Source organism: Ursus maritimus, unplaced genomic scaffold (genome assembly GCF_017311325.1).
Source record: "Ursus maritimus isolate PB19 unplaced genomic scaffold, ASM1731132v1 scaffold_12, whole genome shotgun sequence".
NCBI lineage: Eukaryota > Metazoa > Chordata > Mammalia > Carnivora > Ursidae > Ursus > Ursus maritimus.
Window position 1 is genome coordinate 46035230 of NW_024423564.1, and position 27318 is coordinate 46062547.

Below are 27318 nucleotides of genomic sequence, written 5' to 3' on the forward strand. Positions count from 1 at the left end.
ACAGATTGGATTGAGGTACAACTGGAGGCCAAATGGCTGGTTATAAAAAGACTATTGCAACAACCCAGTGGCAGTAGGATGAAGAAAAAGAGATGAATTTGAGAAATATTTCAGAGGTAGTTTTGACAGGTCCTAGTGATTGTCTAATGTGGAAAACGAGAAAGAATGATAAATCAGAGAATGAAGTTTCTATTACAAGAAATTGGAAAAATAAAACAAGATGAAATCAGAGAGGAGGACAAACCATGAGAGACTCATAATCATAGGAAACAGAGGGCTGCTGGAGGGGAGGGGGTCAGGGATGGGGTATCTGGATGATGGACATTGGGGAGGGCACGTGATGTAATGAGCACTGGGTGTTATATAAGACTGATGAATCACTGAACTCCACCTCTGAAATTAATCATATATTATATGTTAATTAATTAAATTTAAATTAAAAAAAGAGACTGGATGTATTCGATAAGAAAACAATGATGAAGGGAAGGGATATGGAATAATGGAGGAGTAGCTTTAAAACAGGATTTGCATTTGAGAGATGAAAGATACAAGAACAAGGAAGAAGTAGTTGAATGCAATAAGTTTGTAGGTAAGGTGGCAGAAGTTTGAAGTAGTTTCAATCTAATGAGTCTCTCTCTCTGTCCCTTTTTTTTTTTTTTTTTTTAAGAAGCCAGAGACAGAGTCATCTGCTGAAAGGAAGAGACAGGATGTATGGATGTTTGAAGAGTGGAAACGTTTTGAAAAGTTGGTGTTCAGAGTGGTACAAAAAGTTAAGAGGGATCCACAGAAGAAATTTTAGGTGGTATTGATCCATTTGAGGTTGGAGATCGTGAAATTAATTGGCACGAATAGCACTTAAATGGCATTCACTTTCAGAATTGTGTGATTAACATTTTTGTTTTGTAATGTTCAGCATCCTGGATAAGGAAAAGGGAAAAAAATCAGATTGATCTAAAGTTGAAGATTTTCCAGATGGCTGAGACATAAGAAAACAGGACAAGGAATTTGAGATAATGGCTTCCTTCTCCCCTCCCCCATTTTTGAAGTAATAAACAATAGGATTTAAACTGGGTACTAAGTGACAATGAGAGGGAGCTGACAGAGGAAAAGTAAAAGGATCAAGGGATTAGCGGTCCTAGGAACCTGGATAAACCTAGCCATGGTAATAGAGGAAGGGACAAAAATAGGAAAAGAAAGATGTGGTCAGAGATTAGGATGTTTTAAATTAATATCTCAGAATCGAGTCAGTGAATGACAGCAGATGCTGACATGTTCTAGGAAGTGAGGAAACAAAGGTAAAGTTCCCTGAAGTTGAGAGAGACTGGAATGGATGTACTATTTTTGTGGATATACTGAAGTTACTCAGGAAGGTGGAGAGAAATGCAGCGAAGAAAAAGACTATGAAGCCAGTGTCAATTTCTTCAAGGAATGAGGATAAGTAACTATTAGTCAGGTGATGACATTGACAACTTGGGGTGGAGGATGGAGCGAGCCTTAATGAACAGCTGTTGTATGAAAGTGAAACAGTACTGATCCGGAATAAAAATTGAGAAGTGGAAACTATCGATACACCAGAAACCCGAGGCATGCTGGGGACAGGATGTAGAGGGTAGTGGCCTCTTCTACGACTACATCTCAGTCCCCTTCTCTACAATTCTGAAGAGGACTGCCCTCTGTGGGTTTATTCAAATTGAATCACCATTTCGAATTGAGCTTATTGTATTTATATGCATGGGTAATAAATCCTTTTCTCTCTGTTCAAAACTAGCTGGATTTTCATGGCATGAATATTTGAGACCCTACACCACAGCTGCTGCACATCAATCTTTCATGAACCCTAACAAAAAAAAAGTGCCTGTGCCAGCAGAAGGTAAGGACCACACTGGGTTTTCCCATCCAGGGATGGTCACCCTGATGTGTAATCAATCAACAGGAAAGGTGTGCCTTTTGCAAAGAAACTCCAAGAGATCACTTTTCTAGGTGTGATCAATCTCCCCCATGCTGATCCTGTTGCAGCGATTACCACTCTACTCTAACAGGTTCTTCTCGAGGGAGAAACAAAACTGTGTCTGTGAATGTTTAGTATGGTGTGTCTTGTCAGGTTAAATTACCTTGTAACATAACTCACTGTAAATTCACCTCATAAGTAAAAGCAATTGGAGATTTTAAAACACCATCAAAAAGCATTCTATTTGGGGGTAGAATTATGTTGTGCAATTACAAATGAACCATGCCCATGACCCGCATCATCAGCAAGAGAGTCAGCATTTCTTTAGTTCAGCACATAAGGAGAAAAAAATCCCCCATGCTTTACGGCCCGAAAAGTTCTTGGTAGGCCAAGAAAGTAATATTTGTTTTTATGACTTTTGAAAGAGAAAGAAAACTGGAATTTAATGAGCATCTAATATATATTAGGCTAATGCTTTACACATACAATTTTTATATGAGACTCAGTAGTGAGTGCTACCTCTTCTGGGAAGCCTTCCTTGACCACCTCCAAAATCAGCATATGTGTTCCCTTGACTGGGCCAAGGGATGCCCAGATATTTAGGTTAAACATTATACTAAGAGCATCTGTGAGGGCATTCGCCTCAGGAGACTGACTAAGCAGTGGAAGGAGCTGAGATGCCCTTCAACAGATGACTGGATTAAGAAGATGTGGTCCATATATACAATGGAATATTATTCAGCCATCAAAAAGAACAATTTCTCAACATTTGCTGCAACATGGATGGGACTGGAGGAGATAATGCTAAGTGAAATAAGTCAAGCAGAGAAAGACAATTATCATATGGTTTCACTCATTTATGGAACATAAGAAGTAGGAAGATCAGTAGCAGAAGAAAGGGAAGAAGAAGGGCGGGGCTAAACAGAAGGGGGAATGAACCATGAGAGACTATGGACTCTGGGAAACAAACTGAGGGCTTCAGAGGGGAGAGGGGTGGGGGAATGGGATAGGCTGGTGATGGGTATTAAGGAGGGCACGTATTGCATGGTGCACTGGGTGTTACATGCAAGTAATGAATCATGGAACTTTACATCAAAAACTAGGGATGTACTATACGGTGACTAACGAAATATAATTAAAAAATATTATAATAAAAAAAAAAGGAGACTGATTAAGCAGATTGCCCTCTCAAATGTGGGTGGGCCTCATCCAATCTGTTGAAGGCATGAATAGAATAAAAAGACTGAGGGGAGGGGGGTGGGGGATTGGGATAGGCCAGTGATGGGTATTAAGGAGGGCACATATTGCATGGAGCACTGGGTGTTACACGCAAATAATGAATCATGGAATACTACACCAAAAACTAAGGATGTACTGTATGGTGACTAACATATCATAATAAAAAATTATTACACACACATAAAAAAAAAGACTGGGAGAATTCATTCTCTCTTCCTGTTTTTGGGACATCTGTCTTATCCTGCCTTCAGACTCGGACTCAGAGTTCAACTTATTCTGTTGGCTGTCCTGCTTCTCAGGCTTTGAACTCAGAGTAGAACTATGCCAGCAGCTTTTGGGGACCTCCATGTTACTGACTACAGACCTTGTGCTTCTCAACCTCCATAATCATATGAGTCAATTCCTTATAATAAGTCTTGTAATAAATAGGGTATTATATATCCTATTGGTTCTGTTTATCTGGAGAACCCTGACAAATACACAAGGTTAGGGCCCCATTATCCATGCTCTTGATCTGTCCTATACCACATAGTTACCATCTCCTTTGTCTTGCTGCCTACTGTCTGTTTTGGCTTCTAGATTGTAGCTATTTGAGTATTACTCATTTCAGTATTGTGAGTACCTAGAACAGTACCTAGTACAGAAGAGGTGCTCAGTGAATGGGACTGATTAAGTGATGAATACTCACGACTATTATCTTTCTGAGGAAACTAAAATTCAGAGTCATCAGATCATTTACACAAAGCTACATAGCCAGTCAGTGGCAGAGTTGAGATTTGAACCTGGGAATGTCTAACTTTAACATCCTTGCAGATTTTTTTTTAGAACACACTGCCTTTCTGTTTCCCTTTTCAAAACAGAATTCCCAAATAATTAAATATCCTTTGAGAATTACTCCCATTAGAATATTAGAGAGGCGGTGTGTGGGATTAGAGAACTTTGGCTATGAGACAGACTACCTGACTTTGAATTCTAGATCCTCTACTTACTGAGCAACACTTAGCAAATTACCTCGCCTTTCTGTGCCTCAATTTCCTTATTCATAAAATAGGAATAACAAATAATATTACCTATGTATGTCAGCAACCCATTGCCACAATAATGCTATCTAAGGAACTACTCTTAAACTTAGTAGTTTAAAGAAAAATCATGCTTACAGATCTGCCATAGGCTGGGGTCTAGCTGATCTATGCTGGGCTTGGCTTGGGGGTAGGAGTGGTTCTCTAGTTCCCATTGCAGCAACTGGGGCAGCTCTGCTTTTTACTGTAAGTCTATGCATCAATTGGGGCGGCTCTGCACGGGGCATCCTTCCTCCTTGCTGGGCAGGTTTCTCCTATGTCAATGACAGAGGTGCAGGAGGAAGAGGAAAAACACACAAGGCCTTCTGAGGCCTATATCATGCTGGCCCACATGTAATTGGGCAGAGTAGGTACATGGCCAAGCCAAAGAGTGAAGGCATATGCTTCTCCCACAATGAAACCATGGCAAAGACATGAAGAACCAGACAGGGAGGAGTTAAGAATTGGGACAAAATTTCAGCCTACCATCCTACTTCTGAGAGTTATCATAAAGACATTAATAAGTTAATACATATATCATACATACAACAGGGCCTGGCACACATTAAGAGCTGAAGAAATGTTCTGAATGTTCTGCCTGTGTATTAAAAATGAGGTGGTTCTGTCATTAACTAGCTGTAAGATTATACAAAGTCACAGGGCTTCCCTGGGTCTTTTTTTTTTTTAAAACTTACCTTTTGAGTTTATAATAACTGCCTCACTTTCTTCATTGTGTTGCTAAAAGGTTCAAATAACATATGGTGGCTGATCATGTTTCAAAAAAGAATAAAAATCCTAGGAATGCAAAGTATAATACATGGCTAATTCTAGATAACCATTTGGTTAAGGTCAGTAAATCCCTCCAATTTTAAGTGATAGGAAGCCATAGTTCTTGTTTTATAGATGAAGGTAAATGCTTCAAGGAACTAAAGTACTTCTTTTCTGGCCATAAATCCAAATATTGGCTGAGAAGGGATAGAATTAATGTTTCCTAACTTCTAGATGTTAGCTGGGTCAGAAACTGAACATTGATGCTAAGGTTTATCATCCTTCAGCATGAGGTGGTTCACATTCAAATGCTAGAGGCTCGGGGTAGTAAGGAAATCGCCAAACAACTATGTAGTCTTAGCCACTTATTCAGCTAATAAATCCCTAGGAACTAGGGATACAAATATAAAATGCCCCAGTGCCTGTCCTCAGAGACTTACAGCTATGGAGTTAGAGACATGAGAACCATCACGTATCTCTGAGAACAAACTAATTACCCCAGCATTATCAGATTCTGGTGCATAAGGGCCATATTCTGTCCTCTGCCTACCCCCACTGATAAGACAGGAGAAGAGGGGAGAAAAGATAATTATCATGGAAACCATATCCAGAGAGAATAGAGTGGGCTGAAAGTGGCAGGAGAAAGGGTTTCTGAGCAGGGAACAAAGACAAGTTCAGAGATTGCATATACACTTGACTCTAAATCCAGTGCCAAAGCTCTAAGTTCTGAAAGCGCTCCCTCCTTTGTCCATACTATTGCAAGACACAGGTAACTGCTCAAGCACTTTCTAGACAGTTCTTTCTCAGTAAGCCTTGTAGCCATGGCAGAATCTGCAGGAATGATGAAGACTACGGAGGCAGAACTGAAAAGAGCCCCCATTAACAGCCCAGAGGGCACACAGGCACAAGCATGGTATTACAATACAATACAGTGAGGGCTCTCTATGGGGTGTGAACACCAGAAGAGAGTCCCCTAATCAGAGGCTTCACAAAGGACACAGCGTGTCTGCTGAGATTTAAAGATGAGTAGGAGTTGGCCAAGCAGACTAGCAGATCTAAGGCATCACAAGTAGAGGTAACAGGTGCAAAGGCATAGCACATGAGAAAACAGAAGGTGTTTGAGGGAAGAATTGCCATGCCTTGTCCACAGGCAGCGTTTATGCACAATCTAGAAAGCAGTTAAAGGGTCCTGTTATCTCTCTCACTAGCTCCTAGCATCTCAAGCACTTACCTTAGGGCTAAGAACCGAAAGCTAGGCCTACAAAAAGTAATGACAATACAACGTAACACATGTGAAAGTGAAAGCACACTATATATAAAAGATAGTAACACAGAGAAAGGAAGCCCTGAAGTCTGCCTGGGAAATCAGAAAGGCCTTGCAGTGTTGTCTCCTACTTGTGCAGAACCGCTGTTCCTTCCCTCACTCAGCACAATTGCTGACTTTCCATCACAGCACATTCCTTTTAACTCATGCAAACTTTTCTTTCCATGACCCTGCCACTACTTTCCATTAAGTTTCCTCTTCCCCTGTTGTCAAATACCTCTAAACCCCATTTCCTATGGACAGGTTTCAAGTCCTTCCCATGGGGCTCTTAGAACTTGGAAATCAGGGAGTTTGGCTAGATACCAGTTAGAAAATCACCTTAATAATCACCATGTATTCTCTCCATACATAGTCATGTATTGATCACATGCTATGTGTCAGGCACTGAGCTAGGAATTGGGGACCACAGTGGTAGCATAATGAACTTTTCAGGCTCTACAGGGTATACATTCCAACATCTCAGTGTCTCAATCCTATTCCTCTAATCCAGTTAGGGGCTCAGATAAAAGATGTATGACAGAAATCCAGAGTTAAGAACAGCAGGGGTTATTAGGAGGTTAGGGGAGAAAAGTACACCCCCCCGGAGAACCGCCACTTAGAATATATTTCCAAATGACAGGACCAATGAGGTGTAATCATGTGGATTAGTATATTTCCACTATCTTTCTCTCCCCATTTTCTCCATTCCCACCTCTCAACTCTTGTTTTTCCCTAATCCCTATTCTAGGAAGTAAGAAGTGAATGAAGATCTGCGATTTCTTCCACTGTTACTGTAAAACAGCATTGTTTAAATACTAGTCCTAGTGTTTTATCTTGAAAAGCAGAGTCCGAAGTTTACCTTTTGGTAGCTAATCCTTTATATCTGTTTAGTTCCCGAATTTATCATGTTAATCATTAAAAGAGCTTTAACTGATTGCTAAGAAAGGTGGTTGTAATCCATTCCATGCCCCAAGCATGCCACACCTTCCAATTACACCGAGAGAGTGGACCCAGTTATGACTCCATTAAGTTTGGTCTTTAGATATAAATGGAGTCACATCTTATGCATATTTAAGTTGCACTTACTTAACTTCAGTCCCACGGAAAAAAAGAGAAGTGAAAGAGTGCAGGTAATTCCATTTAGGATTCCACTCAAGGAGCACATGCCCTAAATTCATTGTGAAAACAGGAGTTATGTTATTTTCTCAGTCTCAGGTCTCATGTGCCTTTCGAAGAATGAATGTGATTCCAATGTTTAAAGACAGTATTTTTTTCATACAACATTGCCCCCCAAATGCAAGCCAACCACTTCATCTGCTCAACTGCAGAGACAGCTCTTTCCAATGCTTAACATAAACCTGGGAGTTGGATCTATTGAGAAACTGTATGCCAGTGTACAAAATGATGTCGTCGTCCTAATGTATTTCCAAAAGAAAAACTGCTTTCTGTAACATTTGCCTCATATTCTGTGTTAACCTCAGTCTAAAATATTATTTCATTCTACTGCCAAAGTAAGATTGATCCAAGATCTTTGAACCTTCTATCTCTGACCTCTTGTAGCAGATACTGTTGGTGTCCTCCCACATGCTCTCTACATTCACCATTTCTGTATGCACCTTCCAAACACCACTGTCAGCACCTGCAAATACCTGAGGGCTTTCTCTGGCTACTAAGGCCTGTTCTTCACATGCATGGGGCAGGCCAGAAGTGCAAGGATATTAATGAGCCCTAGAAGCAGCCCATAACCAATGACTGACAAGAGAATGCAAGGGAGACCTAACTCTGGTTGCTTAGTGAATGAAGTCATTTATTGTCTGTCTTTCCTTCCCTGTCCCTGTTTCCTGCTCTCAAAAAGTGTTTTCTGGAATCCCTCCTAAGAAACTAGATGCCCTGGAATCCTCAGGGTCTACTTCTGAAGGAACCCAAACCATGACACCCAGATTCCTTGCCCTTGGCATCAGACTCTAAAAAATAATAAAAATGAATACTGGGTGAAAAATGTCCAGTTCCTGAAGACATACCTCATGCCAGCTCACACATGCAGCTTGAGCTGGCTTCTACTCCAGTAAATACAGCCTAAAATGTGTTTCTTATGTGGATCTTACTCTTAAATACCCCCAACCATCAGTTCTTTAAGAAGAAGACCCTGGTTTTATATAATCTTTGTAACATTTGTAACATTTCCCAACCTCTACGCCTAGAAAAATAGGTATGTGTGGTAGTGCTTGGTACAAAACTGGATCTGAAACAAATGAACCAATTCTAATTTGATACCTGATACCTTATACACCTCAACACCAAAAACAAACCGAGAATCCAATTAAAATATGAGCAGAGGACCTGAATAGACATTTTTCCAAAGAAGGCATACATATGGCCAACAGACACATGAAAAGATGCTTGGCATCAATCATCATCAGGGAAATGCAAATTAAAACCACAGTGAGGGGCACCTGGGTGGCTCAGTCGGTTCAGCGTCTGACTCTTGATCTGAGCTCAGGTCTTGATCTCAGGGTCGTGAGTTCAGCCCCATGTTGGGCTCCACACTGGGGCATGGAGCCTACTTAAAAAAAAAACAAAAAAAAACCACCCACAATGAGATATCACATTATGCCTGTCGAATGACTAAAATCAAAAACACAAGAAATAACAAATGTTGGTGAGGATATGGAGAAAAAGGAACCCTCATGCACGGTTGATGGGGACATAAATTGGTATAATCACTGTGGAAAACAGTATGGAGGTTTTTCAAAAAGTTAAAAATAGAATTGCCATATGATCCAGTAATTCCACTACTGGGTATTTACCCAAAGAAAACAAAAACACTAATTCAAAAAGATATGCACCCCTATGTTTACTGCAGCATTATTAACAATTGTCAAGATATGGAAGCAAGCTAAGTGCCCAGCCACAGATAAATGGATAAAGAAGAGGTGGAATATATATGCAATGAAATATCACTCAGCAAAAGAATGACATCTTTCGCAACAACATGGATGGAGCTAGAGAATGTAATGCTAAGTGAAACAGGTTTGTCAGAGAAAGACAGATACCAAATGATTTCACTCCTAAGGGGAATTTAAGAAACAAGACCAACCAACAAACAAAGAAAAAAGAGACAAACAAAAAAACAGACTCTTAAATACAGAGAAAAACTGGTGATTGCCAGTGGGAAGGTGTGTGTGGGGATGGGTAAAATAGGTAAAAGGGATTGAGAGTACACTCATCTTCAAGAGCACTGCGAAATGTACAGAATTATTGAATCATTATAGTGTGCACCTGCACTAATACAGCACTATTATCCGTACTTGAATTAAAAAAAAATGGGGGGGGGGCGCCCGGGTGGCTCAGCTGGTTAAGTGTCTGCCCTTGGCTCAGGTCACGATCCCAGGGTTCTGGGCTCGAGCTCTGCGTCAGGTTCCCTGCTTCTCCCTCTCCCTCTGCCTGCTGCTCCTCCTGCTTGTGCGCTCTCTCTCTCTGGCAAATAAATAAACAAAATCTTAAAAATTTTTTTTTAAAGAGAAAATTCAGAGCTTCCTCAGCTGTATGTCTGTGCTGAGGGGAAAACCTTTGATCTTTCAGCAAGAGCATCACTGCTTATGCTGACTCTATCCAAAAGTTAAAAAAAAAAAATCATAGTTTAAGTGTATGGATCCCTGGGTATTGAGTTTGAATAACTGTTGATAGAATTTACCTGCATGAACTACATTATTTTAAGTGATACACTTAAGATTTCCCCTGGGGTTAGGAACCTTTAAATATGGTGCACAAACTCACATAAAACATATTAGACAAATTAGTAAAACTCTATATTAAATGAGGAAAATAATTTCTGTTACTCCTAAATAGGACAAATGAATGATGCCATAAAATTTCATTCTCAAAAAGACAGGTGTTTTCAGAACTACCTTCCTGGAATAAAGCTTGAGACTAAAAGGTTGAAGCAGAAATACAGAGGAAATATATTACATTTTGGGGCAAGCAGAAATATAATACTCTCCTATAATGTTGTTAAATGTTGTCTGAGAGACTGTGGATTTTTATTGTAAAGGAAAAAGATTAAACAAGTGTATTTCTCAACAGTGCTTTCGACCATGTTTCCCCTTGAGTTGCATTTTAAGGCAAATTTTCCTGTGGCAGTTAAAGATTTTAAGATGTGTACATGTTCACTTTAAAGGGTTGCAGCGAATTGAGGTGAAATAGTATTTGCTGCCTCTCATTATGGTTCTTAACAAGTATTTCATTAACTGGACACCCCCGTTACAGTCTCTGAGATCTGTGTATTTTATAAGAGCCATCTCCTTTTGTTCCTGATGGGGTGGGAATGCTCTTCCCTTACGCCTCCTCTGTGCCGACACGTTCTCTATGCCAACTGACGCGGAGTGTTCTTGGCAGCCTCAGGACCCCGAACGACTGACTCTGGAATACATTGTATTTTTCCAGCAGTGACATTTGGGCCTCTAGCTTGTTCCCTGGCTGGGGTCTCAGGGCAATCCACACACAGGGATGCCTTAGGCTTGACACAGAATCAGCCTGTTGAGTTTGTTCCTCTAAACATTATTTATCACTGATTCTCTGTGGATGACCAGCAATTGTTAATTTTCAATTTAAAAAATAAAATCATCTGCTCTGTGTATTTCAGGAAAGTAATAAAAACACAGAGTCTGATCACACTGATTTTATGTAGACTCTACCTCCCTTTTTCTAGAAAAGAATTATCTCATGGTCAGATTAATATGATGCAAAGAATAATCTACAATATTCCTCCTACTCAGTGGAGACATAACCTGTCTCATTAAAATTACAGAAAATAATTTCTAAATCATGGTAAATCATATGATTATATGCACAGGAAACACCGTAATGGCCTTTATCTTTTCTCTAATATTTCACCCATGCAGGACTGGATCTTATTTCTTTGAGAACAACACTTTGGTGCTTATTACTATGCCGTCTCTGAGAGCCAGATCTCCTGACTTCTGTTATAATGAGCCCTAAAGAGAGAGAAAGACACAAACACAAAGGATTTTAATGGGAGGGTATCTTGTTGTTAAAACTATAAAGCTAAAACAGCCCTGGAATGATAAATTATTTTAAGTTTCATCATTTTCAGAACAACATTTGAAGAATATGCCAACATCTTCTTAAAACGCAGTTCTTTCTTTCTGCTTATAACCCCAAGCAGAAGCCTTCAGATATTGTGAAAGCACATTCACATTTCATTACCACAGCTGCCCAGGCAGCTGTATAGAAATCTATCAGTTGTTGATGTTTTGGAAGCACAGACAGGCAGTCTGCAGGGAAAATCAAGGAAAAAGAGCTAACCCTGAATTAAAAGGTATGCAGATCACTCTCATTTTTATGATGAATAAAATTCAAATAAAATCCAAGCAAAACTACCTATGAGACACCCGCCCGCACGCACGCATGCACGCACACAGAGTTAATACCAACAGAAGTACAGCAAAACTCTCTGAGACTAGTTTGGTACACTGGCAAAAATAAATAGACTGGCCCTGGAGATTATATAGCAGCAGTATGGCGCCAGGATATTTGCTTCTCTGACTGACAAAGAGTCCGTTGAACCCTAAGCCTGCATTCTCCTCATGGGATTATGGTCCATTAGAGCCAATCATTTTAATCAACTTAATAATCAATATTCATCAGTAAGAGAGTATTTGGTATAATGATCAAAGTCTAGCCATTGAAACCAAAATACATGACCTCAAGTAAAAAAGATTTCTAGGATACTCATAGGGGAAAAAAAAAAAAAAACCAACAACAACTCACAAATACTCCCTCTCCAATATCCTATTTTTTGAGTTCCCAACCCCAAAGAAAATGCCTTACTTGCATGGCAGAAAGGAGTGTGGACAAATGGCAACTGACTGATAAAACAATTTAAAGTATCAAGGTAATGAAACAAGACTGATGAACAGGCTAAAATAATTCATCTTAGAGATAAATGAAGATCTTGGTAAAGAAAACCTATGCTTTAAATTATTAAAACCTATGAATTAAGTCTGGAAAAAGAATAAATCTACTTAAGATGAGAGTTCATATGCAAACTTGACTTCTGTTTCTAAACACCATTATACCAACAGAGAGTAAGAACTACTATGCCCAATCTCTGAAGAACTGCACCCTCATAACCATCTCCCTATGCCAAGCTTCCAATCCACTTTCTTCTTCTATATACAGAAACAGGGACTGTTGAATATATACCAAAGGTATTTTTTAGAATGTTTGTTACTTAATCCAAATGAAAAGCTACTGGAGTATTAAAGCACGTTTTCTTTCCTCTGGTCTGAATAATTCTGGCTCACAGAAGTCCAGGTGAATCCACACTAATTTTTGTCACTGATCATGACACCCAGCAGTCTATGAATAGAGAAACTGGGTAATTGTATTTCCTAAAACCTGTCCGTACTCCTATTGTTACGCTTATTATCTGAAGAAGACCATGTCTCCAACAGTTTGGATTAAGTGTATGATAGGGTTTTGTGTTCTAGTACACAAAACTGAAATATGGTCTTCAATCTCCCATGTAGTGATTGCATATGGCAGATTAATGTCAAAGATGCTTTGAACAAGCTAGGTTCATCATCAGAATTTTCCTCTAGTACTGAGTTATGACCTAATGTGTTTCCCTGCAGTGTTCCAAAGAGATGAGAAAAAATGGTTGGAAATATTATATAGTGCTCATAAAAGAGGTGTTCTTTCCCATCATTCAGGAAATGGCAAGGAAAAGATTTGCTAAACCATCATCTCCAGATAGCAGTCTATTGTGTGACCATTGAAACTCACCTAAATTATTTTAAGGTAGATCATACTTTGAATGCCATGTTAACATATTCATTTGATCAGATATACATATTAGCAGAGCCTCAAACCACTTCCTCACTTTGTATGTGGTCATCACATATAGTGACCTAAGAGTTTTGTGGTTAAGAACAGAATATAAGTGAGGCCACAGTTATGGTTCTGATTTCTATATGAACTGTCTAGCTTGGTTTTCTTATAGGACCAAAGATTATGTTCATTATAGTGACAAATTTCATGCTGCTGGTATCAAGATGAACCAATGTGGGTGGCTTAGTATAGGCTAGATGGGTGGTACCTTCATCTGTTCATCTGGCTGTGCCTCAAAATTGCTGTTTTTATTTTCGTTTTTCTGTTCTTTAGGCCATATACCCTTCTGAATTTTGATCTCTGAGATGATTCTGAAACAGGCATTTATAAGCCACTTACAAATATTGGACTAGACTGATCCTCAACGTGGAGGGGGGAAACCCCAAACACCACAGTGTAGTACGTCAGTCAAGCTGTCTTCAGATACCACATGCTGCCCCATTAAATAATGATGCTCTCTGTCCCCAGTTTGGTAACATAATTCCTGGAAGAATTTTCAAGCAAGAAATAGTTCATTGTTTAGAAATCATGAAGACTCTCCCTAATTAAGCTAAATGGCTCTTACCTGTACCCTGAGCATACCTCCATCATTAAATTTGTTAAAATGTATTTGGATGTTCCATTAATGTTTCTGATTCTTCAATGATCTTCCAAAATCCTAGGGAATAAGGATAATTTTTAATTCTCTTAGAGTCTACTACAGCATTTTGTACATGTTCTCAGATAGATGGGTAGATAGATGACAGAGAGATAGATAGCTAGATTTGTTTCTGTTGTTGTTGTTCCAAAATGAACTAGAATACTGAAATAAGACTCATGCTCACATGCAAGCTCTTACACCTCAAACAAGACCTCTTTGGTCATCAATTTCTTCATGAAGATTCTGGGCTAAATGATTTCTCTAGCTTTTTCCAGGTTTCCTCCCTCAGCTACCATATATTTACATATAATGAATTGACAAAGGCTGGATGAGTAAGACTATACTCTTAAGGAAACAAGGATGTCTTGACTTCTTAATCCACTTCTGTTTGATACAAGGCCTGATCTACTTAGCTCAGCCACAGAACTGGGCAATTTCCTAGGAAACTTGTGTTCTGTATGCCAAGAATCTCAAATACTTGTGTCAACTTTAGAATCTGGTGGAAGCATGAATTATACATATTATCTCCCACTTAATGTTGATCAACCATCCATTTGGCTTTATTGGGGTACACATTACCAGAAGTGGTTTTAATGTGTTCCAGAGGAGCTGGAATCTTCATATTGAGCAGAAAAAGAGAGTAATTAAAAAAAACCACTTTGCCAAAAACTTTATGGCTGAAATTATATCCTAATGAGATTTTCAAAAATCCTTCAGTGTCCCTTTCTGATTTTAAGCAGATGCAACCTAAAATTACTCAAATATTTACATTTATGTCAATGACTTTAATCCATTTTGTCACTTAATTGTATAAAGCTATCTTCTACAAAATAGTATACTGGTATTTTGAAATAAATTGATTTTTAAAAATGGACATGGATAAAAAAGCTACAGATGGGGTTTTTATATACAGTTGTTTGCTCGGTAGATGGAATATTGAATCCTTCACCCATTAAATGTATCCTCACCACAGATTTGCTGCACCTGCTATTTTACATCTCAGTATATTTCATACTGAATATTTATGGTCCTTTCAAAATAATATGGAGATGGATCAAATGGTTAGAAACAGCCCAATGCTGACATCTACTGGATATAAAAAAGGATGCATTTGACTATCAAAAGAATCCCTATATTCTACTTTTAAAGCATAAAGGTATAATAAACGTAAAACAAAACTTATTTTGCTTTACTTAATAAAAATATATACTTGTTCTCTCTAAATTCATGTACATATCTAAAACGAAACATCACTTGATTTCAAAATGGCTAAAATTAGGAGGTTGATACTGTTGAACTCACAGACCTAAGAAGAAAGGGGAAGAAACTGTGATGTTCTGAAGGGCGTTGAGCTCAGGAATAATGCCTTCAGCCACTGATAATGTCCCTCAAGCGCTAATCTACCTTTTCAGTAAACAGTGCTTTCCCTGTGTACAAACAGGAAAGGTAGCTCCAAATCCCTCTTCTTTTGGTCTTAAGAAATTGTGTGAATCCTGTTCTGTTCTTTTCCACACCAATGTGACTTCCTTGGCAGATTTTTCTTGGCATCTATGAGCCTATTATGAATTATATCTTTCTTTTGCCAAGGTATAGTCAATTGCTAGATAAGTTGTTACAATGGAAAGTCACACACCCTTGGGTTCAATTTCTGGCTCAGTGTTTTATATATGTATCTGAGTTAATTGGGGAAGTTAAATTGCATTTTATTGCACTATTATCAGAAGAATTGATGGCAATATATGTAAAACACATAGCCTTATCTGAAAAGTAGGTGCTAAGTAGTTATCATCGTTGTTATTATTATTATTGTTATTATTAGCATCATCATTACGTTTATCATTTTTTTCAACTAACCCTACAGCATACCCCAAACTTAGATTCCCCTCTAACATGAGGTCTTCGAAGACAGGGGCCACGGCTTATGTTTGTATCCACTGCACCTGATATAGTACCAACACAAATAGGTTCAGTAAATATTTGTTAATCTGAGTTCTCTTTCTGAAATGGGTGGTATCAGGAAATCGACTTGCATTACACAAGATTACACAATGCTAAAACATGTGGCTATACTCTTAGTTAAAAATATCACAAGCAGGGAGCAGTAATAAATGGGGAAAGAGGATAACCAGCCAACTACTATTAATTTCCTGAGCCAATACCATGATAACACACTGTCTTTATCCTATTGCAGGAGGGCTTGAACTCATAGTATTCCGATGTTTCATTAGCCTAGCCAATTGCATGGCAAGACAGTAGGTGCAATGAAGATCTACCATACTGGAGCAGAGAAACTGACCCAGATACGAAACTGCCCGCTATTTTTCATAGCACATTTACAGTTCACGATCTTTGCCCTGCATGGGTTCCTAGTCACGGTTGTTCCTGCCACTAATCACAGACTCTCTCCCATTTCAGCCCTGATATATGTTCTAGACACTAAATTTATAAATTTTACACCTGAGTAAATTGTAAAACTGAGCCTTAAAAATAAAGTTGAGAACCCCAGAAGTAGGGTTATTTCTCCAAATCACATAATAAAAGCACAAATATCAAGACCCAGTGATAAGTGGAAAGGCACCCTGTCACATTTCATGCATTACAAGCTTGTGATTTAATTGCATTATAGGGGCTAATAATTAACATATTACAAACTCAGTTACATGAAAAATATGGGTTTTTTATTTTCTGTGACTGACCTTATCTTGCTCTCAAGTCCCCAATTTTACTGGGCAGTGGGGAAATTTAAGCTTATCAAGTCAAATAACTCAGTCATGTTCACATTAAATGACTAGATTAATGTAATCTCTTGCGGTACTTGGAAAATCTTTCAAGGTTTCTTCTATCTTTCTTTCTCCAAGCTAACATCTCCTGTGGATATAAATAATATCATAAAATCTTAAATGTTCTAATGGCAGAGGGTAAAAGGATCCCTAAATCAGAGAGCTGTCCCTTGTTCTTTCCTCTAGAAGCTTGTTGGCTTCCTTAAAAATGTTCATTGACCCTTTCGATTATTTACAACCCTCTAGTATATGCTACTGAAATTTATGGCTGGTGAAATTTGGCTATTTTCTTAGCATGATTGGTAGATCTCCATGCCCACTCTGATTGGCCTGTTCTGGCTTCCATTCATAGTTCAGATTATCTAAAATCTCAGCTACATCCTCCATATGTCCCCAACCCAAAGTAGGCCTTCTGGCTCTCTACTCTCAGCTATCTTTGCATCATCTCCTCTGACTATACAAGGACATTCTGCATCCTTTCTATATGGGAGCTAAGGGAAACTTCTGGTAGCCAGACTTCTCTCTACCTAAACATATCGCACCATCATTCTCTTCAGCCTGGCACCCATACAAATACCAGTGCTAATGTTGGCGATTCTCTTAGGTAGTTTACTTCCAGAAACTCAAAGAGGAAGTGGGGCACAAGCTCTTCTTATTTCCATTTCTTCCACAAATTCTACATTTTGCGTTCATATACATTTTGTGTTCACATACCTTCTAAGGATGAAGCTGGGTGAGGCAGGTGGGGCACATGGGTAGAAATGATTAACATCTGATCTGTTCTCTCTTATCTTCCATCTATCCCTTTCCTCAGAGAACTGAAAGGCCTTTATTTTTTCTTCTCATTCCTATCTGGCAGACACTTCCCCTATATCACAATGTACTTTTCTATTCCCTTTCCAAAGGGTCTTCAAACTAAAAGTCCATAGTCGAAGAAGCCATTGTATTAAAGAGGGAGAACACACAGGGAAGCATTTTCAAATGATAACACCCATTACCGGAGGAAAACCTTTTCTCTCAGAGGCAATTAAGACGGTTATTTTGATTTTCATCATTAAATGAAAATTTGTCTACTTAGTCCTGGAAAGAATTGTGTTAACTTAAAAAACAACAACAACATAAGAATTAAGACTTAATTCCTTGAACGTCCTACCCAGTTTGTACCCCTATTCAGAAAGAAAGGGCTAAGGAGTGAATCTAGTAATTCTTCAAGAAAGTGTTCCCTTACTAAGACTCCTTCTTTGTCAAGAGCTTAAACCGAACACACCCATATTCACACTTCTTTTTCCCAAGACCATAATTTGAAGTTGTCAGAGGCCCTGGAGTTCAAATCCCTGTACCTTCTCAAATGAACCAAGATGATTAATTCTAGATCCTACCTTTCAGTAAGACTGAGGTGGTTCATATTGGACTACCCAGTCAGAATTGGATTGAAAATTCAGGACTGATCTATAAGCAAAGGGTGTACGAATGAATGACATTAGGTAGGGAAGGCAGGAGCTTACATTCCTGTGAGATCCTCCATAGTCGATGAGCCAAAGGGAGAAAGGAGAAGCCCTGCTCATGACAGCCTTTTGTCATTTGCTCCTCATTTTCATGGTTGTCCGTCACTTGGGAGCAACTAAGCCAAGAGAAGAAGGGGGAACTTCCACATGTCACAGTCAAAGGATGGGTCAGGTTTAGTGCAACGTTAACCCATTATTTAGCACTAGGGACTCTCAGAGAGTGAGTACGGTCAAGCCATGAAATCACTGCCTAGTGTAAATGCTCTTCACGCTCTACATGTTAGCATTTATACCAACCTTTCAGGAGATTTGAGAAATCCTTTTCAGCTGACAAAGAGACAATGTCCTCAAACAGACAATGTCTTTACTCTACCAGCTTTTAAACAGGCATCTATGGGTGAGATATAAAAAGCATAAAGTAGGAAACTTTTTACCCAGAATATCAACCACATTCAACTATTATTCTGCCATTAGAGTTTTAATCTTTCAAGACTGAAAAAAAAAGACTGAAAAGTTTACTCAGAAGTTTGAATGGTATTGTTAGAAAAACATGAAAAGAGAGTGACATCAGCAAGAGGGTGACAAAGGAATTTCCAATGCCTGTCCCCTCACAGAAACATCAACTTTGGAACAACTGTCCATGAATATCTTCACAAGCACTAAGGATTACACGTGAGAACTTGCAGCAGCTGGGTAGAACACAAAAGTGAGAAAAGACACACTGAAGACAATAGGAAAGGTATTATCCCTGCCACTGACCAGGACCACGCAGCCCAGTACAGAGAGGCACTCGCCTTGTAGAGGAAGGAGAGTGGAGTACACCACTTCACTGTAGACCCCAGTATCAGGCCCACCCCGGCACCAGCTGGCCCCCACAGGCCCATTAGCCAGGCCCACCACAGTGGTCCCCAGTACCTGAGTGGCCCCCACAGATTCAGTATCAGGGCCCACCCACACAGACCCAGGTCTCAGGCCCACGACTGCAGACTCAGGCACCAGGCCTACCTGCAGACTACCAAGTCTGCCTGTGGACACCATAAGACTGCCCACTGAGACTCTCTGGAAGACTGACTGGTGAAGGGCATTCCCCTCATTTCCCAGAAACAAGACTCGTCGTCGTGTTAGAGGAATCGTGAGAAGTGCATGAGGCAAGGGAGGCAAGAAGGAGCTAGGGAGGAGCAGAGATTAGAGAAGAAACAGACCTCCAGATCCAAAAGTTGTTTTGTGGGCAACATTAAGGACTTCCGGGTTTACTCTAAGAAGGAAAACAATCTCATTTAGAGCATAGCAGTAATGTGATCTTGAATTCTGTTTTTAAAGGGTCGTTCTGGCTAATCGGTTGAGAACAGACAATGAGGGAGGGAAGAAAACAGAAGCAAGGAAAATAATTTATAAACTATTGAGATAATCCAGGCAAGAAATAGTCAGGGCAGTAATGGTGGAGCTGGTGAGAAGCTATCAACTTCCAGGGGCACCTGGGTGGCTCTGTTGGTTAAGCATCTTCCTTTGGTGCGGGTCATAATCCCAGGGTTCTGGGATAGAGTCCCACTTCAGGGCAGGGGGCTTTGGGCTCTGCTCAGCGGGGAGCCTGCTTCTCCTCTGCCTGCTTCTCCCCCTGCCTGTGCGCGTGCTCTCTCTCTCTTTCTGTCAAATAAATAAATGAAATCTTAAAAAAAACTTATCAATTTCTGGATATATTTTAAAAGCAGAGTTGACAAGATTTGCTAATGTGAAGTGTGATAGAAAGAGAAGAATCAAGGCTGAGTCCAAGGTTTTTGACGTATACAACTGGAAGTTTAGAGTTGTCGTTTACTGAGATGAGTTAGGTTATAGTGGAAACTGATCTTAGAAACTGGGGAGTGATGTTTCAGGCATGTTAGATTTGAATGCCTCTCAGACATTCCAGTAAAGATGTTACAGGCGCAGTTGGACACATTTGGTCTGGGCAACAGAAGGAGGGCGAGTTAGAGATACTAACTGAGGAGTCATCTGCTTAGAGGCCATTTAAAGCCAGGAGACCAGGGGCACCTGGGTGGCTCAGTCGGTTGAGGGTTAGACCCTTGATTTCGGCTCAGTCATGATCTCAGACTCCTGAGATCAAGCCCCGAATCAGGAACCTGCTTAAGATTTTCTCTCTCCCTCTACACCTACCCCACCCCAAAAATAATAAATAAATAAATAGAATAAAGCCAGGAGACCAGATGAGATTATGAGCACAGTGATGGAACACGGACAAGAGGACAAAGAAGTGAGCCTGAAACACTAGCTTACAGTGTTATGAGCTGATTATTATCCCCATTTTACTGTTAAGGAAACACTGGCTCAGGCATGGTAAATAGCCTAACAAGATCATAGAGGCTGCAGAGCCAAATAGCAAACAAGGACTGCCTGAGGCCATTATACTACAATGTATGTGGTGGTGAAACAGATTTGAAATCTGGCAATGAAAGTAGCAACCCCAGCAATACATTCCCAAAAGATTCTCTAAGTCACTGTATCCCAAATGCCTTTCCAACATACCAAGTGCTGCCTGGGGGATTTGTACAAATTTGAGTTTGAGGCCTCACTTCCTAAGCTTCCTAATTTGGTAGATGTCCATGAAAAATTTTTTTAATGTTACCTAGAATGATTTCATAGCCAGGTTTCAGACAACTCATTTGAAAGATATCAGACCAGAAAAAAAAAAGTGTAAACTAAAGGAGGAAATTATATCTGCACCTGTCCCTGAAGCCTCATGTAGAGACAACATCAGCTCTGAGCTGAGCAAGTGGACAGCGCTGAAGAAAAGGTTGAGCTGGCTCCAGACTCCACATCGGTCCAAAATAGAAGGGATATCGTTCCTCAAAAAACACTTAACTTATGGCTTCCTCGCACAGAGGAAGAGCCTTCTGCTAATGCTACCTAAAATCAAATTACCTTTTCAATTGCCACAGGTGCCCTCTGAGCCTATCGCCAGTGGTTCCCAGCCTGCAATGCACTTAGTAATAATCAGAGTTCTTTTATAAAATCTGGATTCATAAGCTGAACCCAGACCTAATAATTCAGAATCACAGAGATCTAGGAATCTGTCTTTTTTATAAGTTTCCTAGAAGATTCTTACGTACCCAGTCATTATGTTTGTGAACCCATATATTAAAACCACTGTTGTAGAGAATTAAATCCCATAGGTCCTTCCCAAGTGTCCTTCTGTTAAGCTAGAAATCCCTCAACGAATGGTACACATACGCTTTAAGTCTTCTTGGACATAATTGCAGACTTACCATTACATTGTTCAGGCCACAAGCCATTTGTGGCCACTCAGTACTTGAACTGTGGCTAGTCTGAACCAGTATGTACTATAAGTGTAAAACACACACTGAGCTTTAAAACGTATAGAAAAAAGGTAGTGTAAGCTATCTCTTTACTGTGTATCTATTATATGTTGAAATAGTATTTTAGATATACTGGATTAAATAAAATATATTATTAAAGTTAATTTCACCTGTTTCTTTTTACTCTTTTCAATGTACTTCCTAAAATGCTAAAATTACATATTTTAATTACTAGTTGCATTATTATTGGACAGCACTGTCATGTGTTCCTATTGACATTCTCATTGTTAATCACACTATATTCTGAATTCCCAAGCCCATTGCTCATAACTTTAGAAGAGACGATTCACAAGATACTCCAATCATGGGATGTCTGGGTGGCTCAGTCAGTTATGCATCTGCCTTCGGCTCAGATCATGATCCCAGGGTCCTGGGATCGACTCCTGCATCCAGCTCCTTGCTCAGCAGGGAGCCTCCTTCTCCTTCTGCCTGCTGCTCCCTCTGCTTGTGCGCTCTCTCTCTCTCTGACAAATAAATACATAAATAAAATCTTTAAAAAAATACCCCAATCATCTTTTTATGTATCAGTCTCCACCACTAGACTGTGAGTGGCTTGAGAAACACAGCTGCACCTGTATTCACTTGTCTCCTCTAGATCCAGCACAGTGCTTGGCACCTGACAGATGTTCACCAACAGCTGATTTCTTCACTTTCCTTGCCCAGAGCAGACTGCAGAACAGAGACTCTAACCCAGGTCACTTGACTTTCGCTCTAATCTCCTTTTTCTAGTGTTATCTATGTCATCTCACTGTCTTACACCCTTTCTCTAAAGATTAGCACAAGAAGCAAATTGAAGTAAAACTCAAATCAGTCCAATTTACTACTCATTAGCAGTTTTTATGAAGACTGGTTATAGAAGAGATTGAAACTCAAAGCTAATGTGACATTTTGAATTATCTCAAGTTGTCACTTCTCCATGCTGTGCTTCACTCTCATTAGGAAAAGTAATCAAGAGTGGGGCCTATTATTATACGGTGGCCCTCCCTGATATTAAAGCTTAGCACTTGGAGGTATCTAATATTTGTGTTAATGCTACACTTTCCTACTGGCACAAAATGTTATCTGTTCATTTTTCTTTGAGTAATGTTTTGGGGAGTTTCCTCTTTTTTGGCAACTTCTTCATATTAATTCCCCCCAGAAGCATTTGCTTCATAACTTGATGGATACATTTAGATTCCTTACAAGGGAGACATCCTATGATGCCTTTAGTTTCCTCTGCTAACACCAGGGAAGACCGAGGTTATGCAGGATCTCTAAGGAAAACATTTTCATGTACGATATAAACAATCTGACTTTAAAACGTATTTAAAAATTCACAAGCCCATGTTAGCTATAGTGAGGTACCTGAATAAAGATTCAGAATAGTGAGTACAGAAGAAACATTTATATATTTTATTTCTTAATCAGTGCATATGAAGATTCTTTATAGTGTCCAACTACCATCTCTTTTTGCTCAGGTCCAGAAACCAGCTGTTTGTGTTCTTTATTGTCAAATCCCCTATTTCTGGTTAATTTCATATCTCTTGCTAAGAGAAAAATGTAGCAGTGCTGTTATTACTCACAATGCTATGGCTCTTTGAAACCTGTTGTATTGAAACATGATAGATCTTCTTGCCTCTGTAGTTCTTTAATACCATTTGTTTAATGCTGGTTGCATCATTATTTATATAATAGCGTAATCATTCATTGTGCCACCCGTGAATATTGGCTTCCGATGGCTGTTTCAAAGGTTGTTGCCATGTCTCATCGATAATAGCCCCAAATGCAGATCTTATCCAGAGTATTGAGGAAAATGTGACTAATGATTCATTTTCTGATTGTTAAATTTATCATTTAAAATTCTGTGACCTAAATGTAGGGAAATACCTTACATTTCCATCCATATCTTCTCTTGAACTCTGTCATAGTCTGTTTGGGCTGCTAAAATAGCATACAATAGACCAGGTGGTTTATAAACACCAGAAATTTACTTTATCAGTGTAATAAATACTCCTGCACGTCCACTTGAATCTGGTGCTAAAAACTGGTTTGGGGATTTGGAATCTTTTTCTCCCCAAAAGCACCTTAGGCTCTCATGGAAAATTTGCACACTCCTACCCCAGTGACCTCCAGAGTTCTAAAGGTGGAGCTGTTCTTGTCAAATAAAAAGTGCATCCTATTTTACATTCTATTCTATTATTATTCCTTATACTTAGCCTAATAAAAGTATATAGTGTTGGGCAAGCATTAACAACACAAAATTGTGATGTTATCAAAGTTTGTGTCAACTTTTTCTCTTCGAGGCAATATGGAATAGCAGTAAAAGCATGAATTTTGAGCTCTTTTAGAACAGGGTTCAAACCCTGCCTTCATGATGTAGAAATTTTGAAACATTAGCAAGGTATTTTATCTCTTTGAGCTATGATTTTTTTTTCCCCTGCAAATAGGGTTAACAACAATCATAAAGATTAAATAGCATCATGCTGTAAAATCCTTGGCTAATAACAACAAATTTATAATAATAAGATTAGTTAACTTTCCTCCTATTTTACTCTGTCAGTGGCTTCTGGCTCCCAGATCCAAGCAAGTGTGCTCCTGACTACCTAGTACCCACTGATGCAGGGTCTTGGCTCCAGACAAGTCCATGCTCCTATTTCTGACTTCATACTCCTCCCTTCCAAAGGAATTTATTGCATTTGATCCTCTTGGGAATTCTCTGTTCATGACAATAGCAGGAATAAAGGGTTCATTCAAAGGTTAGCCAGATCCTAACCCAGGCTGAAAGCAAGGGGTGGCTTTATCACTGATACGTGGGAAAGCCAGCTTATAAAAAAAGGCACCGTGCTACATCAATCCCCTCCTGCTTTTACGTAGTTTCCTGTAATATCTTCAGATCATGGTCTTAAGTGTGAAATCACCATTCTCCCTTTAAAATATTGTCAAGCTTTTTCTGAAAGCTTACAGAGCAAAACCTTCCTCATCCCATGGAAGATCTTTCCTATCCTTTTAAAATGTAGACTTTTCTCTACTGGTGTTGGCTACATTTTGTTACAAATGGTCACTGTGGGTATATAAACAAATATTTTGACTAAACCTCGGGCTTTGAGCATACAACTTCGTTCAGTTACAAAATCTGCAGATAAATGAACATTTTTGTACTGGTAAAAATAAATCAGTACGATAAGAAATGCAACAATCCCAAATAGAAATAACTTCAAAAAGTGCTAAAGTTTTGCAATGTAATCGCTTCCTCTTAAGGAGCAAAATTTTAACACATTAATTTGCTTGTTAGTGGTCAAACACCTGTGTGCACGTGTATGTATGTCGGTATGTGTGCACATAAGACCTTTAATTAAGAGCAACCTTTTGTCCACATAAGAGTTCAAAAACAAAATTAATAGAGGATGTTGAAACAAAGAATTTTGGGCTGCTTTCCAAAGACAATTCTCCTTAATACCTTGCCTCTCTCATTTTATAACACATATTCATTCATTACTTCAATAAATATTGCACACTTACTATGTATCAGACACTTAAACAGCCCTTGTGATATTTATGCATTATGGGGAGGGGTAGATATGATATTTAAGTATTTGTTAAATCTATTGATGCTGGGAACCAAGCAATATCCTTAAGCAAGATTTCAAGTAAAGCTTCAAGAAGCATGAGAGGGTACAAAAAGTCAAAAGAGCCTAAGAACTCACAAGAAGAGGAGGAAAAGGAAGACCTCCAAGGGAAAGCATCTGCTAATTAGCCAGCCCTCTTCCTCTGTCTCCTTCTTGTGAGTTTTTAGCATCTTTTGACCTTCCATATAGCAGCCAATGTAATCATTTTAAGATAGCACTACCCTGCAAAAAAGCTCTGACGACTTCCCATAGATTTACAATAAAATCCAAGCTCTTTCACATGCCTTACAAAGCTTTAGATGATGTGACCTCTACCTACCTCTCTCATATCAGATCTTTCCATTCTTCCTCTTGCCCAGAACTCTTCAGCTATCCTGGCTGTCTTAGATCCTCTAGTCTAACAACACATATTCGTTCTAGCCCTTAGGGCACTTTGCTCTACCAGGAATCTTGCCCCTCTCACTGCTGTTTGTTATTCAGCTAGCATTTAAATATTGCCTCTTTGGAGAAGCCTTCCTGATCATCTAAAGTAGCTCCAATCACTCCCTATCACACCACTCCATCTTAACACTGTGCGTAACGCTTAACCTGATATTTTTCTTCTTTACTTGCAAAGTTTTTTTGTTTGTCTTCCCATCCCCATCAGAATACACACTTCACAAGAGTCTGAACTTTGTCTGTCTTGTTCATCATTGTCTCCCCTGTGCCTCGAAGAATTCCTGTTACATGGTAGGCACTCAGTTACACTTATTAGATGCATGAATCAAGATTGGTCTCTGAATCTAGAATTCTGAATTTGGTTCCCAAAGTCATTTCCCAAGCAACAAAGAGAATAGCCTATAAAAACGAAAGTAGAGTTTACTATCAGGTTATTGAGCAAGAAAACAATTATTGGCCTTCAGGAAAATTATGGATATCTGTTGTTTCTAAAAAGACAAGGCCAGATATATGCCGATAAGGCAACAATTTTTCCTTCAATATGAGCTTAAACTACATTTCATCAAAGTAAAATTAATGTTTTTTTGGAGAGTTCACCAATAGCCTGAAGTTCTCATGAGTGACAAGGCTGAGCTAGAACTGGAGGACTCAGGGACATCCCTGCTCTCAGCCTCTCCTGGGCTCCAGCAAGAAGGAGTCCTCACCCATTTCAGAAGGAAGAGTCATCATGGCTTTTAATGATGCCGAAGAGATCCATACTCCTAGAGGCATAGAAGACATACGCAAGACAAGAAAGGCAAAAGGCCACCACGAGGACAGCACACAATAGAGGGACACACACAGTAAGAAGCTTTAGTTGATGTCAAATTTCATTAAGTTTGAAATTTTATTTGGAGGCACTCCTAAATGAACCAATTATTATTTAGCTTTTTAATCTACCTCCTAATATAGGCATCTCTTTATTCCCAATATATCTCAAGAAATTTTTTTAAAAAGTCCCCAAATTACTATTCAGGGTTTTAAATGAAGATTAAAATACCATAAATGTGCAAGCTGGAGAGAGTACTATGCCAGTTTTTGCATGGAATTTATTTGCAAAAGTAAATGTCAACTTTAAGATCCCAAAATGGAATATAAGACGATACTACTGTATTTAATTCATAATCACTTCAAAAATGCTACAGCGAGACACATTACCAAATTGCAAATGATTTCAGGTTCTGTACATATAGATGGATCTTGCCTAAGGTGTTTAAGTGCTAAGAGTCAATAGGTTAAAACAAATATACTCTACCTGACATTAATTCAAGTTAAAAGTTTTAAAACGGAAAGTGCTCTTCCACTAAATGGTACGGTTGTTCCCTAACAAACTACCATATCATGCCCTTGTCAGGAGAAATAAGTAAAATAACAAAAGACGTGCCCCCAGATGCCTGAGAGGCAGAGTGTAGCGTATTAACTAAATCACGTCTTTCAAACTGCATGGTTCCTCCCTCCTGCAAGGCAGCAGGTATGAGCAGCCTGGTTCCATCTAAGTAGCCCCTGTACTCACCCCGCTCAGCACAGGTGCGATGCTACAACAGGAGGGCCCAGAGCCTTGCACACACGCACAGGAGCCAAGGGTCATGCCACCTCTGCTCCTCTGAAGATATCAGGCATGCCTTTTAAATCCTGCAAGATACATGTGATCTAAGACTTTGAACTCCTAAGAGTGAGAATTGATGAGACGGAGAAACAGTGCAGGGCCCGGA

At 39.3% G+C, this 27318-nt stretch overlaps 1 long non-coding RNA gene across 6 annotated transcripts in view; it reads right to left on the minus strand.

The window, feature by feature from the left end:
- LOC103663012 overlaps positions 1-27318 on the minus strand; it is a 144037-nt gene that overhangs the window by 52885 nt on the left and 63834 nt on the right. For 3 of the 6 annotated variants that reach the window (XR_005834134.1, XR_005834132.1, XR_005834131.1), the window contains exon 5: positions 27120-27238. The exons of 2 other annotated variants lie outside the window; for them this stretch is intronic. This is a non-coding gene — a long non-coding RNA (uncharacterized LOC103663012). Of the gene's footprint in view, positions 1-13793; positions 13887-27119; positions 27239-27318 lie in introns of all 6 variants that reach the window. One more of the 6 variants, XR_005834133.1, reaches the window with a different exon arrangement.